Source organism: Plectropomus leopardus, chromosome 20, assembly GCF_026936395.1.
Source record: "Plectropomus leopardus strain MGB_pleo_1.0 chromosome 20, ASM2693639v1, whole genome shotgun sequence".
Taxonomy (NCBI): Eukaryota; Metazoa; Chordata; class Actinopteri; order Perciformes; family Serranidae; genus Plectropomus; species Plectropomus leopardus.
Window position 1 is genome coordinate 25,695,199 of NC_142195.1, and position 14,547 is coordinate 25,709,745.

A 14,547-nucleotide genomic window follows, 5' to 3' on the forward strand; every position below is an offset into this window, starting at 1 on the left:
TACACTCCCTAAAACTTTTAAAATATTGATTTAAAGGATGCTAATAAACAACTTTTTAAACTAATCGAGGTCACTTTATGTGTAGAGCAACCAACAAATATGATCTAATACCTTATTACAACTTACATGTGAACAAAATATTTATGTGATATGTGAGTCCATTAGTCCATTATGTTTCTGCATGTATGCTATAAACTCAGCAACTCAGCAAATGTTTTAGACTTTCTGATTTGTTGTTACAGCTTGATGGTTTTCTTGTAAATTTTCCCATTAAGGAACTAATTTGTCCAGTTATTTCAACACCACATAAATGCAGGATTATATGCTAATCTGACGAGGGGGATGAAGTGCAGGTGGAGAAAAGGGCAGATGAGCTCAGGTGAGGGGAATAAGGTGATTAGGAGAGCAGGCAGCGAGCTGATTGGCTGAGAGAAACTGAGGAGCAGTGAAGGACTAACGAGGCTGATGTGGGGCAGGTGTGCAGAAGGGCATAAGAGGGAAAGGCAGCACAGAAACACAGAAGGGTGAGAACACAGTAACCAGAAACACAAACAGCCAGAAATCACTCTGCTCACAAAATATGCTTTTAAAACCAAGCTTTAAAAAATATTACACATTAACATTATTTTCTACTTTCATTGAGTTAATTCTTTAACCAACATCAGTCCATATTAAAAATCAAATTCTCATTCATTTTGAGAGTTTTAAACCTTTGAATGTCACACTTTTTCTCATGATGCCACTTTGTTTCTCAAATGAAAACACAGATATGCAGACACAAACACAAATAATTTATTTGCTCACTTAATATTGATTGGCAAGACAGTGAGACTAAACCCTGTGATTAGCCAACATAGGTGATTTTGGGATATTGTCAGGTCAAGTGTTAGGAGGCCGAAATGTTTTCTGGGGTGCTAATGCTGGCGCACTTTGAAAGGAATCAATACTTTTTTAGCATTTTTTGCTTCGATTGAGGGACAGATGTATTGGAAAACCTATCCTGAGATGGACCAAAACATTGTGTGTTTGTCAATAAAATTGTTCTAGGTGCAAACTACAGAGCGTTTCAGGGGTTCATTCTGATCTTTGACCGGATGAAAGTCAGTTTAAACAGTCCTTACGTTTTCTAACAACATTGTATAAGTAAGTTTTCACACTTTTGAGTCAAACTTTCTGTTATCTGATAATAGAGGGCATCCTTAATCCAGCTCAACATGACATGGTCTGATCTCCATCACGTGTTCTTGCATGTAATTTGGGGGAAATACTCAGTGATGAGGGTCAGACAGCAAACTCTACTTCGTAGATAAACTCTGCCATGCACCCAAATGTAATAATTTATACATTCATTGTGGTAATTATCAGATCTCCTCTGGTAATAATAAGATAGTGGGTCATGACCAAGGCCTCCTTCTGGTGGGCAAAAATATATATATTAAAAAAAATAAAATAAAATTACGCCAAATTCCTACAAACCATTGAAAATCAGCTCATTTACAGACTTCCACAGTTCATTAAATGGTTTTATTTTCTTGAAAGACAGTAGATAATGGTGATACATTTACAGTATTATAGGATCTTAGTCATAGTACAACATCTGGTAAATACCCGACATTTAAAATGAAGTAAAACTGATTGATATATTGATTGATTGGAACGTTTATTTCAAATATGCAATGGACAAAGCAATATAAAAGTATGGTATAAGCAAATCATTGTTGATAGAAAAAACAAAAGCTTTCATCACAAGAGTCAATACATTTCTCAAATACAAAATTGACACAATTATAGCTGAGCAGAAGAGGGCGCCATTATTGTTTACATCTCATGTTGTCATGGACACAAACTTCTTTTCCATAAGTACATACACACTTTATTCTGCATGATATGATGGTTGGTGGGTAAAGTTCAGTAGAAAGGAAATAGCTCCTTCATGAAACTGCTCACATCAAGATTTGTGGATTATCTTGTGCAACCAGGTCATGATTTCTGGAAAAAAAAAAACCCTCTGCAGCTGAGTTTTTCAGATGCATATTTTTTTTGGCACCATCACCATGATTATCGTTGTCAGAAATATTTGACAAAAAGGAAGCAGGAAGTATGTAGACAAGGATGGTTACAATATTTAAAATGAATGTATCTAATTTTATATGTACACAAGCAAATAGGAAAGAACCTCGCAAAAATAAAAAAAATACCAGCCTCATTATTTTAAGGAAACATGTATATAAAATCCATAGTCTATAGATATGAACTCCTTAAAGGAACTACTCTGCTCTCTGAGGTCCTTCCTCTTCAATCGGCCCTCCTTCAGCTGTAGAAGGACCCTAGTTATAATAATCCATCTCAATGTTCTCCTGTGTAGCCGTATTCTGCCTCCTGCTGGCCTGGAGAGACATGACAGCACACAGATGTGTCACTCCTGTCTTTGGTTCAGTAAACACAGAATGAGTTTCATTTTAGTTTGTCCAATAAACAACATGACAAGACTTGTGTCTGTACCTTGCAGTAGATATACATGGCAGCGTTCACCAAGGCCAGAGTCAGCAACAGGACGACCGCTTTGATGATAAAAGGTGTTGAATCTGATTATGAAACACACAGACAGTCATGTCAGTAAGTGTGAAAATAACAGCTCCCATTAAACTGAAGTGACCTGAACTCTCTCAGAATCACTATGACATGGAGTCACTTGACTTCGTCTCACAAAGAGTTATCTCTTAAACCATACACTTAATATTTAGTTCATATTAAATGCATCTGATGAATTTAATATCTTAAATTGCATTTGTTCATATATGTTGTGCCACTGATCTCTCTGTCTACTCGGTAAACTGTTTCCTGTTCTGAACACAGTTGATCCTCCTGATATTTAGCCTTTTATGCCTCCACACCAGTGGTAGCCATGGCTGGAGCTACATGATTTTTTTTTTTTCATGCATCCCATTTTCGTGAATATATCTCAGCATATCACAAGAAGACGAAGATGGCAGGCAAGGGCAATAATGGGCTATATAATGCAGGCCAGTCTCTTACTTCTGCATTAAGTTAGCTTTACACGTACGGACACAACGGACAGCTGATCATTTCCAGACCGTTTGAAAGAACTATCTTTTCCACGCTTGCATGTAAACAGTCAGTATGATATTTAGTTTCTCTTCTTTCGTCAACTTACCTAAGACGGTGAGAGACAGAAGATGGCTTTTAAACGAGAGGTTATGAGGCAAAATGTAGTCACAGCTGTAAGTTCCTTGATGGGTGAGCTCTGCTGAAGGAAACAGGAAATTGGCAGAGTGATTGACAGCGGGCTGGATGTAGTTTTGTGCTGAGTTGGAGGAGTTCAAAGTGAGCAGGAAAAGGCCTCCTGGGTACTCGGGCTCGACTGCGCAGCTGATGGTGAAGTTCGAGCCCCGGATCACCTGAAACCCCTGCAGCTGTGCCTGGGAGACCCCGTCCATGGGGAAGGACACAGAGATGTTAGGCTGAAGCAGCAGCTCTGTAAACACAAAAGGTCAGATTCAAAAAAGACTCCTGAAAAACTGACTGACCGATTATTAACAGCAATATTCAGCATTTTTTACAATTATCGAGACTGTACATTTGTAATGTATGAATCGTTAATTCCAACAACTGCTAAAAATAAGTTAATTAAAAAATGTGCTAAATGTGCTCTGATGTTTGGCACTCTGCGTGGACAGCAACTAATAATCATGCCCTTATACCATATAACAAGTTGCATGTCAGCTAACATTTGACAATGCAGTGGGTGGATTATAAAAAATCTAAAGTTTATTATCATCAACCAAACTTTTAGTTTTGTTCGTCATATTTCTGCATATATGATATCAACTTCAGTGAGTTTTCCCAGTGGGGAAGTCATCTGTGTGATTATTCAGAAATTAATGCAGGGAGAGCTAAGTACGGCTATAAATCAGCCTTTAGAGTAGTTCCTCTACAAATTACTAATAAACCAGAAAATTAAACAGTTCAATATTCAAAAAAACCTTTTGGATTGATTCAAAACTTCAGTCCATATTCTCGCCTTCTGCATCCCCCCAACCTTACTCTGTTTTGTAACATTTAATTAAATAGACACAAAATTTGTGACACAAAGCTCCATAATGGCATAATGGCATTACTCAGCTAAACATGCCCCAATATTTTTATTTTGTTATAATATGGAAAAGAAAAAATGGAGCTGATTGTCTTCTTGCTTCTTTGCATCAAATTAGTTTTTTTTCTGTTTCCCACTGGTGGCAGACATCTTGGACCATGCAAGTTCAGTCTCCTTTTTCCCAAGTGTGTTTCTTCCTCCTACCAGAAATGAATGCTTTTCTTTTGGGCATGCATCTTAATCACAGCTTTACAAACTATTGGCGAGCTGGTTTATGTGCAACATATCCATGACCAGCCCATTCTCATTTTAAACTCCTAAAATTGGACAGCTTTGTCAGTGCTTTAGGTGTAACAGCATAACACCAAAGGATGGTGGTGGAAAGCTGCAATATGTGATGACTAGGATGAGAAGGTGTTGCTATGACAACACACAGAGCCCACCATAAACAGACAACAAGCTTTGTGTCGCAAACTGCAGTAAAAACAATGCATATTCCAAATGAGCTGCCCAAATAATGCTCCTAAAACCCAAACAATACCAGCATATTCCTTTATTTGGAACATGCTAAATTTGGAAAATAGTCTAATTTGGAGAATCTAATCAGAATATGCTGTCTGCATGATGCTCATCAAATTCACAGTAGTGTAATATTTGGAATAACAGTGGAATGTTGGTGTGCATGTAACCGTAACCCCTACGACAGAGAAAGTCACATTACTATTCATTCATTATTATTAAAACAATACTGTCATAATGATGTCACTGATGAGTTTACCTGAGCAGGTGAGATTCAAGTTGAAGGGAGAGTAGTTTGATGTTTTGCAGTATCTCCGGGGAGATCCAAACGGGACACAGTCAGCATGACTAAACCCCGGATGATGGATCATGTACTCTCTCCGTTCTACAGAAACAGCAGAGCCACAGTACAGAGCTCTACATGCAAAGGCTGCTTCTTTCAGGGTCCAGTGAAAGTCACTCACTGGTTTCCAGTCTCCCTGTTTCACCTCCAGGTAACCTGCACAACGACTGTCTCCTCCCACCAACCTGACAGGATCTGAACAGAAAAAAATAGACTCAACATTAGAAGGATAACTTGAGTTTCATTACAACAGAAACAACCATATCAAAGCTGCAGCTTCTCTTCTACCTAAACAGGTGAGTCCAACAGCTTTGCCAGGTGAGCAGGTGTTTCTAGCTGGACCTGAGATTGCACAGTCCATGAGAGCAGACTTGTGGCCTCCACACTGGAACTCGTCAGTCCACATTGGAGCCTCCATTTCACCATAGAGCACCCCCTGGTAGAGTAAAGGAGACCCACAGCCGAGCTCCCGACAGACCACCTCTGCATCCTGCTGGTCAAAGTCAGCTTCACACACTGAGGACCAGTGGTTGGACTTTTTAGACTTCACCTCCAGTCTGCCTGAGCACAGACTAGGTCCATTAACCAGTCTGACAGATTCTGGAGAGATAATAGAAGATAAAATCGAGACAAATAAAAGACAATGGACACAAAAAAGCAGCAGACCTCGGGTCCAATGATATGATATTATCACTAAACTTAAAGAGTATATCAACCCCCAAACCAGACTTTTCAGTTAAAAAGCAATATATGTGGCTATTCAGTAGTGTTGTTGATCAACTCAGGTCCAACTCTTGACATTTGAGTGCAAAGTATTAAAATTGTATGTTCTAAATATGCCTAGTGACTGCCCTGTTAAGGCTGAAACCTGGCTATTGCAATTGAATGTTTTTATTGGAGAATGAAGTCATCACATGTTGCCACTTTGCAGTAGATTTCCACGTCTATGTTTTACACTTAAGGTATCTTTCTGCTTCTGCTGTTTGCCTCCCGGGATGCCAGTGATGTCAGCACAAGCACATGCTGGGATTACGCTGCATGTGGTTTTGATGACACAACAAAAGCACATGGCAACCAACGCCGGGATGTCAACAAATGCAAATGCTGGCACAGATGGACTCGGGGAAGGAGGCACATAGTGAGGTTTAGAAAAAACATCATTGTTGGACCAATACACCTCCCCTCCCACCCAGTGGCAGCATCATGCTCCTTATATTACACTGTTACCCACAGGTTCTGTCCAGCCACATTCTGAGGTGACGCTGCCCATCCACGTCATGTTGCAGAGTCAGGCGCTGTCCCCTGGCATGTTATAACACTGTGACCAGTTCTGTCCAGCTGTGTTCTCAGCTGACTCTGTCCAACAGCGTATCATGCAGATGCGAAAAATGACTTTTGGCATTGAGATCTTATTCCTCAGCACTGGCAAAACTGTGGTTTTTGACAACTTCAGAATGAGAACGAGCTGTATACACTGATGGGCTTACCTGAGCAGGTGAGATGTACAACCACTGTAGAAGCATTTGAAAGTGCACATTCCCTGAGAGCAGATCCTGACTGAACACAGTCAGACTCGATGACCCACACAGTGTTCTCTGAGGATCTCTTATGCCGTCCGACAGAAACAGCAGAGCCACAGCCCAGCTCCCTACAGGCAACATCTGCTTCCTTCAGGGTCAAGTCATCAACCCAATTCCACATGTGTTCCTGTTCCACCTCCAGGTTACCCTCACAGCGACTGTTTCCTCCCACCAACCTGACAGAATCTGAACAGAAACAAGAGACTTAGAATTAACAGGATAAAGTGAGTTTCATTAGAGCAGAAATGAGCCAAATCAAAGCTGCAGCTTCTCTTCTACCTAAACAGGTGAGTCCAACAGCTTTGCCAGGTGAGCAGGTGTTTCTAGCTAGGCCTGAGATTGCACAGTCCATGAGACTAGACTCATGGCCTCCACACTGGAGCTCTTCAGACCACATTGGAGTCTCCACTTCCCCATGGAGCGCCCCCTGGTAGAGTAAAGGAGACCCACAGCCGAGCTCCCGACAGACCACCTCTGCATCCTGCTGGTCAAAGTCAGCTTCACACACTGAGGACCAGTGGTTGGACTGGTTAGACTTCACCTCCAGTCTGCCTGAGCACCGTCCAGACCCATTTACCAATCTGACAGATTCTGGAGAGATAACATGAGGTAAAACTGAAACAGAAAATATGCCAGACCCAAAATAAAAGGTGTCATGAAACAAAAATTCAGTGATTCACACAATTTAAAAAAAAATTAACAGAGCATTAATAACATCGCAACTCATATTTATGGGCCCTAACACACCAAGCCAATAAATGGCCTTTGGTCAATACCGGGCCATCTGTGAGTGTCTGGTGCCCGAGTGTTTCCCACACTGTTGGCACTGATCAGCTCTTATCAGCCTTGTCAACTTTTTTTTGGCTGATTATGCATGTTGAGTGTAACCACATAATTTTGTAGTATAAAGTGGTGGGGGCTTTTTGTTTTTGTTTGTTTGTTTGTTTTTTAACCTACATTCTAAGTTAAATTTTGAAAAGAGACTATTTACATTTAATGAGTGGAAACAGTCCATTTGTTGTGAAAACGCATGTTTATTTTGGAAAGATTCAATGCATGCAACTTGCATAAATTGACCCACCATTTAGGGTATCAGATCATTGATATTTCACAAGTTAGGAATGAGAATGTGTCAGCTTACCTGAGCAAGTGAGGTTAAAAATGGATGAGGAGATCCCTGGTTCTACACACTGACTCGCAGCAGAACCATGACGAACACAGAACGGACGGATCACCCACACAGGACTGCGTGAGAATCCCGTAATCAATTCCACAGAAACATCAGAGCCGCAATCCAGCTCACCACACACAACAACTACATGCGATGGAGTCCAGTGAGCGTGAATCTTAATTTCGCTCACTGGTCTCCATTCTCCAAGATGTTTAATTTCCAGCATTCCTGCACAGCGACTGGCTCCTCCCACCAACCTGACTGACTCTGAACAAAAACAAAGACAATCTTTGGTAAAGAAAGGGATTTAACCCCTAGGGCCAGCTCTAATATTAAACACACTCATAAAGCTCTGTGCACAAAATGTGCTTTTCCAAATCCAGCTTAAAATGTTATAAAAATTATTATACATTAATATTATTTACTTCTCTCAATGGGCTTATATTTTAACCAACAACAAATCTAATAATAAATACCAAATATTCATAAATTTTAAGAATTTTAACCCCATAAATGTCAGGTTTTTGTCATGATACCACTATATTTTTTGATTCAAAAGAAACCCATTATCATTTTTATTTTTGTTTGTTTGTTTGTTTGTTTGTTTACTATCACAGCCTGGGTTATGTCAATGACTCCAAATTCCAAGTCAAAAGCCCAGAAAGACACCCAGATATAATACAATTCATATTTTATGCTTTGATGGCTGTGGGATCAAAAATGACAGTTTAAATGGTTTTCACTGGCACATTTTTTCCACTTAGCAGTATAAATGTAACATTTTTTTACACTGAATTTTAGACACTGTGGGAGCTGAGTTGGAAATGCCAAGATCAAACAAAAATATTCAGTCTTGTCAAATGTATGCAATATACATGAACAAACTAAAATCATATAAGAAAAAGTGTGTAAAGCGTATAAAATGTACTATAAAATGTTCATTATACTTGCTCATTTTGCTTTAATGATTCTTTTTCTCTTTTCTTTCTCTGTTTACCTTTTGAGTTGTGTTTTTCTTCACCCCGGAGTCCTGAGGAGAAAAACAGGACAGAATACAGATTAAAACAATAATCCCAGTTTGGAAGGTTAAGATAGCAACAATTAAACAGTAGTTGTCACTGGTTTGTCACTTTTTCACTCATCGCAACTACTTATGACATTTCAGGTATCCTCTGCTCCTTGATACAGTTTACACACACTGTCACGATAGTTAGGACTAGGCAACAAAGTCAAAAGTGGCAAATGGTAAGGTGTAAAAAAAAAAAGAAAGAACAGACAACCACACGGAAAGTGAAAAGGACTCCCGCACGGAAATCAATTGTTTGAGGGACCCATCCACCCCCCAGCAGTTTATTGTGTTTTCTTTTTGTTGTTGTCCATTTTAAAATTGGTCCATCAAACATAATACTCATACTCATACTCAATACTCATACTAGTAATCTTGCATTTGATAAGAAGCAACTGACATGTTATAGATTATACGACTATGGTTTCTGTTACCATGACAACAGGCCGATGGGGCTGTTACTATCAGACGCTAATGATAGATGCTAATTCAAAGTAAGTAAATTGTTCTTCTCTGTAAAAGCCTTGCTCTGTCCCACCAACAGTCCGCAACCCAAAGATTATCAGTTTCTGTTGGTCTCTGCAGGAAGCTCGAAGCTGTCGATTACTTTTGGTTTCCTTATAAGTTTTGAATTCAAACTTTGAAAACTTTTAGCACAAACATTATCATCAAAAATTGTGCGGGGTGATATTTTTTATATTTGTGTCGTATATTTGTATATTTGTGAGACATTTGTACATGAACCAAATGATCCCATCTGAGGTAATTACTGAATCTAAATATTGTTTTTGACGGCATGGCTGGATGTTGCAGGGACAATAACTGACTAAAAAAAACTTTTGAAAGATTATAACTTAAATATTAACAAATGTCTTTTGTCCCTTTATGTCTTGTCCTCCTGAGTCTTTCATACAATGTGTGTGCAGTGTTGATGGTGGCGTGTGTGAGCAGTTTGTTCTCTAGTTTACTCAAAATCAATATTTGAATAATATCACATCATCTTTAAAGTCCTACCTGAGCTCCACAACAACAGCATCAACACCAACAAGTGATCCATGTTCAGGTAGAACATCTCTCGGTCTGCCTGTTCGTCTGCTCTGATTATCTCATGAAGTGTCCTCAGTGTACATCCCCGTACAGGAAGAGGTGGAGTTCAGGACCATATCACACCAGTTTTAGCATCACTGGCTCTCAGTTCATGTCAGATCAGACTTCTGATGAATTGTAAAATTGTTAATGGGAACACCCCTTTATGCTCGTCCGATCTCCTGAAACCAGTGATACTCAATTTAAGCAATTTAAGGCCTGCGGGCCAAATCCTGCTCCTGATAGGGTGCCAGGTGGCCCCCCAAACCATTTTCTAATTCACACTAAAAATAAGATGAATTGTTTTTGTACTTTAAGGAGACAAAGTGAACAAAACAGCATCAAATTGAGCTTGTTTATTAAAAAATATGTGCCATTGGAGGATCCCCCGTGCCCCTGATAAAGGTGCTAACTAAGCCTAGAAATGTGTTAAAATCCCAGTAATGTCCTAGAAGTGTCCTAAAATACTAGAAATTACTGAGAAACAATCTTAAATATTTGTTCTAAAATCATAGAAATGATGTAAAATCCCTAAAATCTTTGAAAGATCCTAACATTCTAGAAATGTCCTAAATTCCTAGAAAAATCCTAAAATCCTTTGCAGACTTTCTGATTTGTTGTTACAGCTTGATGGTTTTCTTGTACATTTTCCCATTAAGGAACTTAATTTGTCCAATTACTTCAACACCACATAAATGCAGGATTATATGCTAATCTGACGAGGGGGATGAAGTGCAGGTGGAGAAAAGGGCAGATGAGCTCAGGTGAGGGGAATAAGGTGATTAGGAGAGCGGGCAGCGAGCTGATTGGCTGAGAGAAACTGAGGAGCAGTGAAGGACTAACGAGGCTGATGTGGGGCAGGTGTGCAGAAGGGCATAAGAGGGAAAGGCAGCACAGAAACACAGAAGGGTGAGAACACAGTAACCAGAAACACAAACAGCCAGAAATCACTCTGCTCACAAAATATGCTTTTCAAACCAAGCTTTAAAAAATATTACACATCAACATTATTTTCTGCTTCCATTGAGTTAATTCTTTAACCAACATCAGTCCATATTAAAAATCAAATTCTCATTCATTTTGAGAGTTTTAAACCTTTGAATGTCACACTTTTTCTCATGATGCCACTTTGTTTCTCAAATGAAAACACAGATATGCAGACACAAACACAAATAATTTATTTGCTCACTTAATATTGATTGGCAAGACAGTGAGACTAAACCCTGTGATTAGCCAACATAGGTGATTTTGGGATATTGTCAGGTCAAGTGTTAGGAGGCCGAAATGTTTTCTGAGGTGCTAATGCTGGCGAACTTTGAAAGGAAATAATACTTTTTTAGCATTTTTTGCTTCTATTGAGGGACAGATGTATTGGAAAACCTATCCTGAGATGGACCAAAACATTGTGTGTTTGTCAATAAAATTGTTCTAGGTGCAAGCTACAGAGTGGGTGAAAGTCAGAAAACAATCCTTACGTTTTCTAACAACATTGTATAAGTAAGTTTTCACACTTTTGAGTCAAACTTTCTGTTCTCTGATAATAGAGGGCATCCTTAATCCAGCTCAACATGACATGGTCTGATCTCCATCACGTGTTCTTGCATGTAATTTGGGGGAAATACTCAGTGATGAGGGTCAGACAGCAAACTCTACTTCGTAGATAAACTCTGCCATGCACCCAAATGTAATAATTTATACATTCATTGTGGTAATTATCAGATCTCCTCTGGTAATAATAAGATAGTGGGTCATGACCAAGGCCTCCTTCTGGTGGGTAAAAATATATATATTAAAAAAAATAATAATAAAATTACGCCAAATTCCTACAAACCATTGAAAATCAGCTCATTTACAGACTTCCACAGTTCATTGAAATGGTTTTATTTTCTTCAAAGACAGTAGATAATGGTGATACATTTACAGTATTATAGGATCTTAGTCATAGTACAACATCTGGTAAATACCCTACATTTAAAATGAAGTAAAACTGATTGATATATTGATTGATTGGAACTTTTATTTCAAATATGCAATGGACAAAGCAATATAAAAGTATGGTATAAGCAAATCATTATTGATAGAATAAACAAAAGCTTTCATCACAAGAGTCAATACATTTCTCAAATACAAAATTGACACAATTATAGCTGAGCAGAGGAGGGCGCCATTATTGTTTACATCTCATGTTGTCATGGACACAAACTTCTTTTCCATAAGTACATACACACTTTATTCTGCATGATATGATGGTTGGTGGGTAACGTTCAGTAGAAAGGAAATAGCTCCTTTATGAAACTGCTCACATCAAGATCTGTGGATTATCTTGTGCAACCAGGTCATGATTTCTGGAAAATGTTTTTCAGATGCATATTTTTTTTGGCACCATCACCATGATTATCGTTGTCAGAAACATTTGACAAAAAGGAAGCAGGAAGTATGTAGACAAGGATGGTTACAATATTTAAAATGAATGTATCTAATTTTATATGTACACACTGTACACAAGCAAATAGGAAAGAACCTTGCAAAAATAAAAAAATCCCAGCCTCATTATTTTAAGGAAACATGTATATAAAATCCATAGTCTATAGATATGAACTCCTTAAAGGAACTACTCTGCTCTCTGAGGTCCTTCCTCTTCAATTGGCCCTCCTTCAGCTGTAGAAGGACCCTAGTTATAATAATCCAGCTCAATGTTCTCCTGTGTAGCCGTATTCTGCCTCCTGCTGGCCTGGAGAGACATGACAGCACACAGATGTGTCACTCCTGTCTTTGGTTCAGTAAACACAGAATGAGTTTCATTTTAGTTTGTCCAATAAACAACATGACAAGACTTGTGTCTGTACCTTGCAGTAGATATACATGGCAGCGTTCACCAAGGCCAGAGTCAGCAACAGGACGACCACTTTGATGATAAAAGGTGTTGGATCTGATTATGAAACACACAGACAGTCATGTCAGTAAGTGTGAAAATAACAGCTCCCATTAAACTGAAGTGACCTGAACTCTCTCAGAATCACTATGACATGGAGTCACTTGACTTCGTCTCACAAAGAGTTATCTCTTAAACCATACATTTAATATTAGTTCATATTAAATGCATCTGATGAATTTAATATCTTAAATTGCATTTGTTCATATATGTTGTGTCACTGATCTCTCTGTCTACTCGGTAAAGTGTTTCCTGTTCTGAACACAGTTGATCCTCCTGATATTTAGCCTTTTATGCCTCCACACCAGTGGTAGCCATGGCTGGAGCTACATGATTTTTTTTTTTTTTCATGCATCCCATTCTCGTGAATATATCTCAGCATATCACAAGAAGACGAAGATGGCAGGCAAGGGCAATAATGGGCTATATAATGCAGGCCAGTCTCTTACTTCTGCATTAAGGTAGCTTTACACGTACGGACACAACGGACAGCTGATCATTTCCAGACCGTTTGAAAGAACTATCTTTTCCACGCTTGCATGTAAACAGTCAGTATGATATTTAGTTTCTCTTCTTTCGTCAACTTACCTAAGACGGTGAGAGACAGAAGATGGCTTTTAAACGAGAGGTTATGAGGCAAAATGTAGTCACAGCTGTAAGTTCCTTGATGGGTGAGCTCTGCTGAAGGAAACAGGAAATTGGCAGAGTGATTGACAGCGGGCTGGATGTAGTTTTGTGCTGAGTTGGAGGAGTTCAAAGTGAGCAGGAAAAGGCCTCCTGGATACTCGGGCTCGACTGCGCAGCTGATGGTGAAGTTCGAGCCCCGGATCACCTGAAACCCCTGCAGCTGTGCCTGGGAGACCCCGTCCATGGGGAAGGACACAGAGATGTTAGGCTGAAGCAGCAGCTCTGTAAACACAAAAGGTCAGATTCAAAAAAGACTCCTGAAAAACTGATTGACCGATTATTAACAGCAATATTCAGCATTTTTTACAATTATCGAGACTGTACATTTGTAATTTATTAATCGTTAATTCCAACAGCTGATAAAAATACGTTAATTAAAAAATGTGCTACTTTTGCTCTGATGTTTGGCACTCTGCGTGGACAGCAACTAATAATCATGCGCTTATACCATATAACAAGTTGTATGTCAGCTTACATTTGACAACACAAAATTTGTGACACAAAGCTCCATAATGGCATAATGGCATTACTCAGCTAAACATGCCCCAATATTTTTATTTTGTTAAAATATGGAAAAGAAAAAAATGGAGCTGATTATCCCCTTGCTTCTTTGCATCAAATTAGTTTTTTTTCTGTTTCCCACTGGTGGCAGACATCTTGGACCATGCAAGTTCAGTCTCCTTTTTCCCAAGTGTGTTTCTTCCTCCAACCAGAAATGAATGCTTTTCTTTTGGGCATGCATCTTAATCACAGCTTTACAAACTATTGGTGAGCTGGTTTATGTGCAACATATCCATGACCAGCCCATTCTCATTTTAAACTCCTAAAATTGCACAGCTTTGTCAGTGCTTTAGGTGTAACAGCATAACACCAAAGGATGGTGGTGGAAAGCTGCAATATGTGATGACTAGGATGAGAAGGTGTTGCTATGACAACACACAGAGCCCACCATAAACAGACAACAAGCTTTGTGTCGCAAACTGCAGTAAAAACAATGCATATTCCAAATGAGCTGCCCAAATAATGCTCCTAAAACCCAAACAATACCA

At 39.0% G+C, this 14,547-nt stretch overlaps 2 pseudogenes across 2 annotated transcripts; both read right to left on the reverse strand.

Moving 5' to 3' along the window:
* Positions 1-1,511: 1,511 nt before the first annotated feature.
* On the reverse strand, positions 1,512-9,943 carry LOC121960106 (scavenger receptor cysteine-rich type 1 protein M130-like; annotated as a pseudogene). Its single transcript, XR_015775140.1, has 10 exons — positions 9,808-9,943; positions 8,725-8,757; positions 7,698-7,994; positions 6,836-7,147; positions 6,464-6,742; positions 5,265-5,576; positions 4,893-5,171; positions 3,176-3,496; positions 2,503-2,585; positions 1,512-2,387 (listed from the first exon to the last, which is right to left on the reverse strand). The product of XR_015775140.1 is annotated as a scavenger receptor cysteine-rich type 1 protein M130-like (transcript).
* Positions 9,944-12,490: 2,547 nt separating this feature from the next.
* LOC148186224 (uncharacterized) lies at positions 12,491-13,717 on the reverse strand (annotated as a pseudogene). Its single transcript, XR_015775258.1, has 3 exons — positions 13,400-13,717; positions 12,726-12,808; positions 12,491-12,610 (listed from the first exon to the last, which is right to left on the reverse strand). The product of XR_015775258.1 is annotated as an uncharacterized LOC148186224 (transcript).
* Between the last annotated feature and the right edge of the window lie 830 nt (positions 13,718-14,547).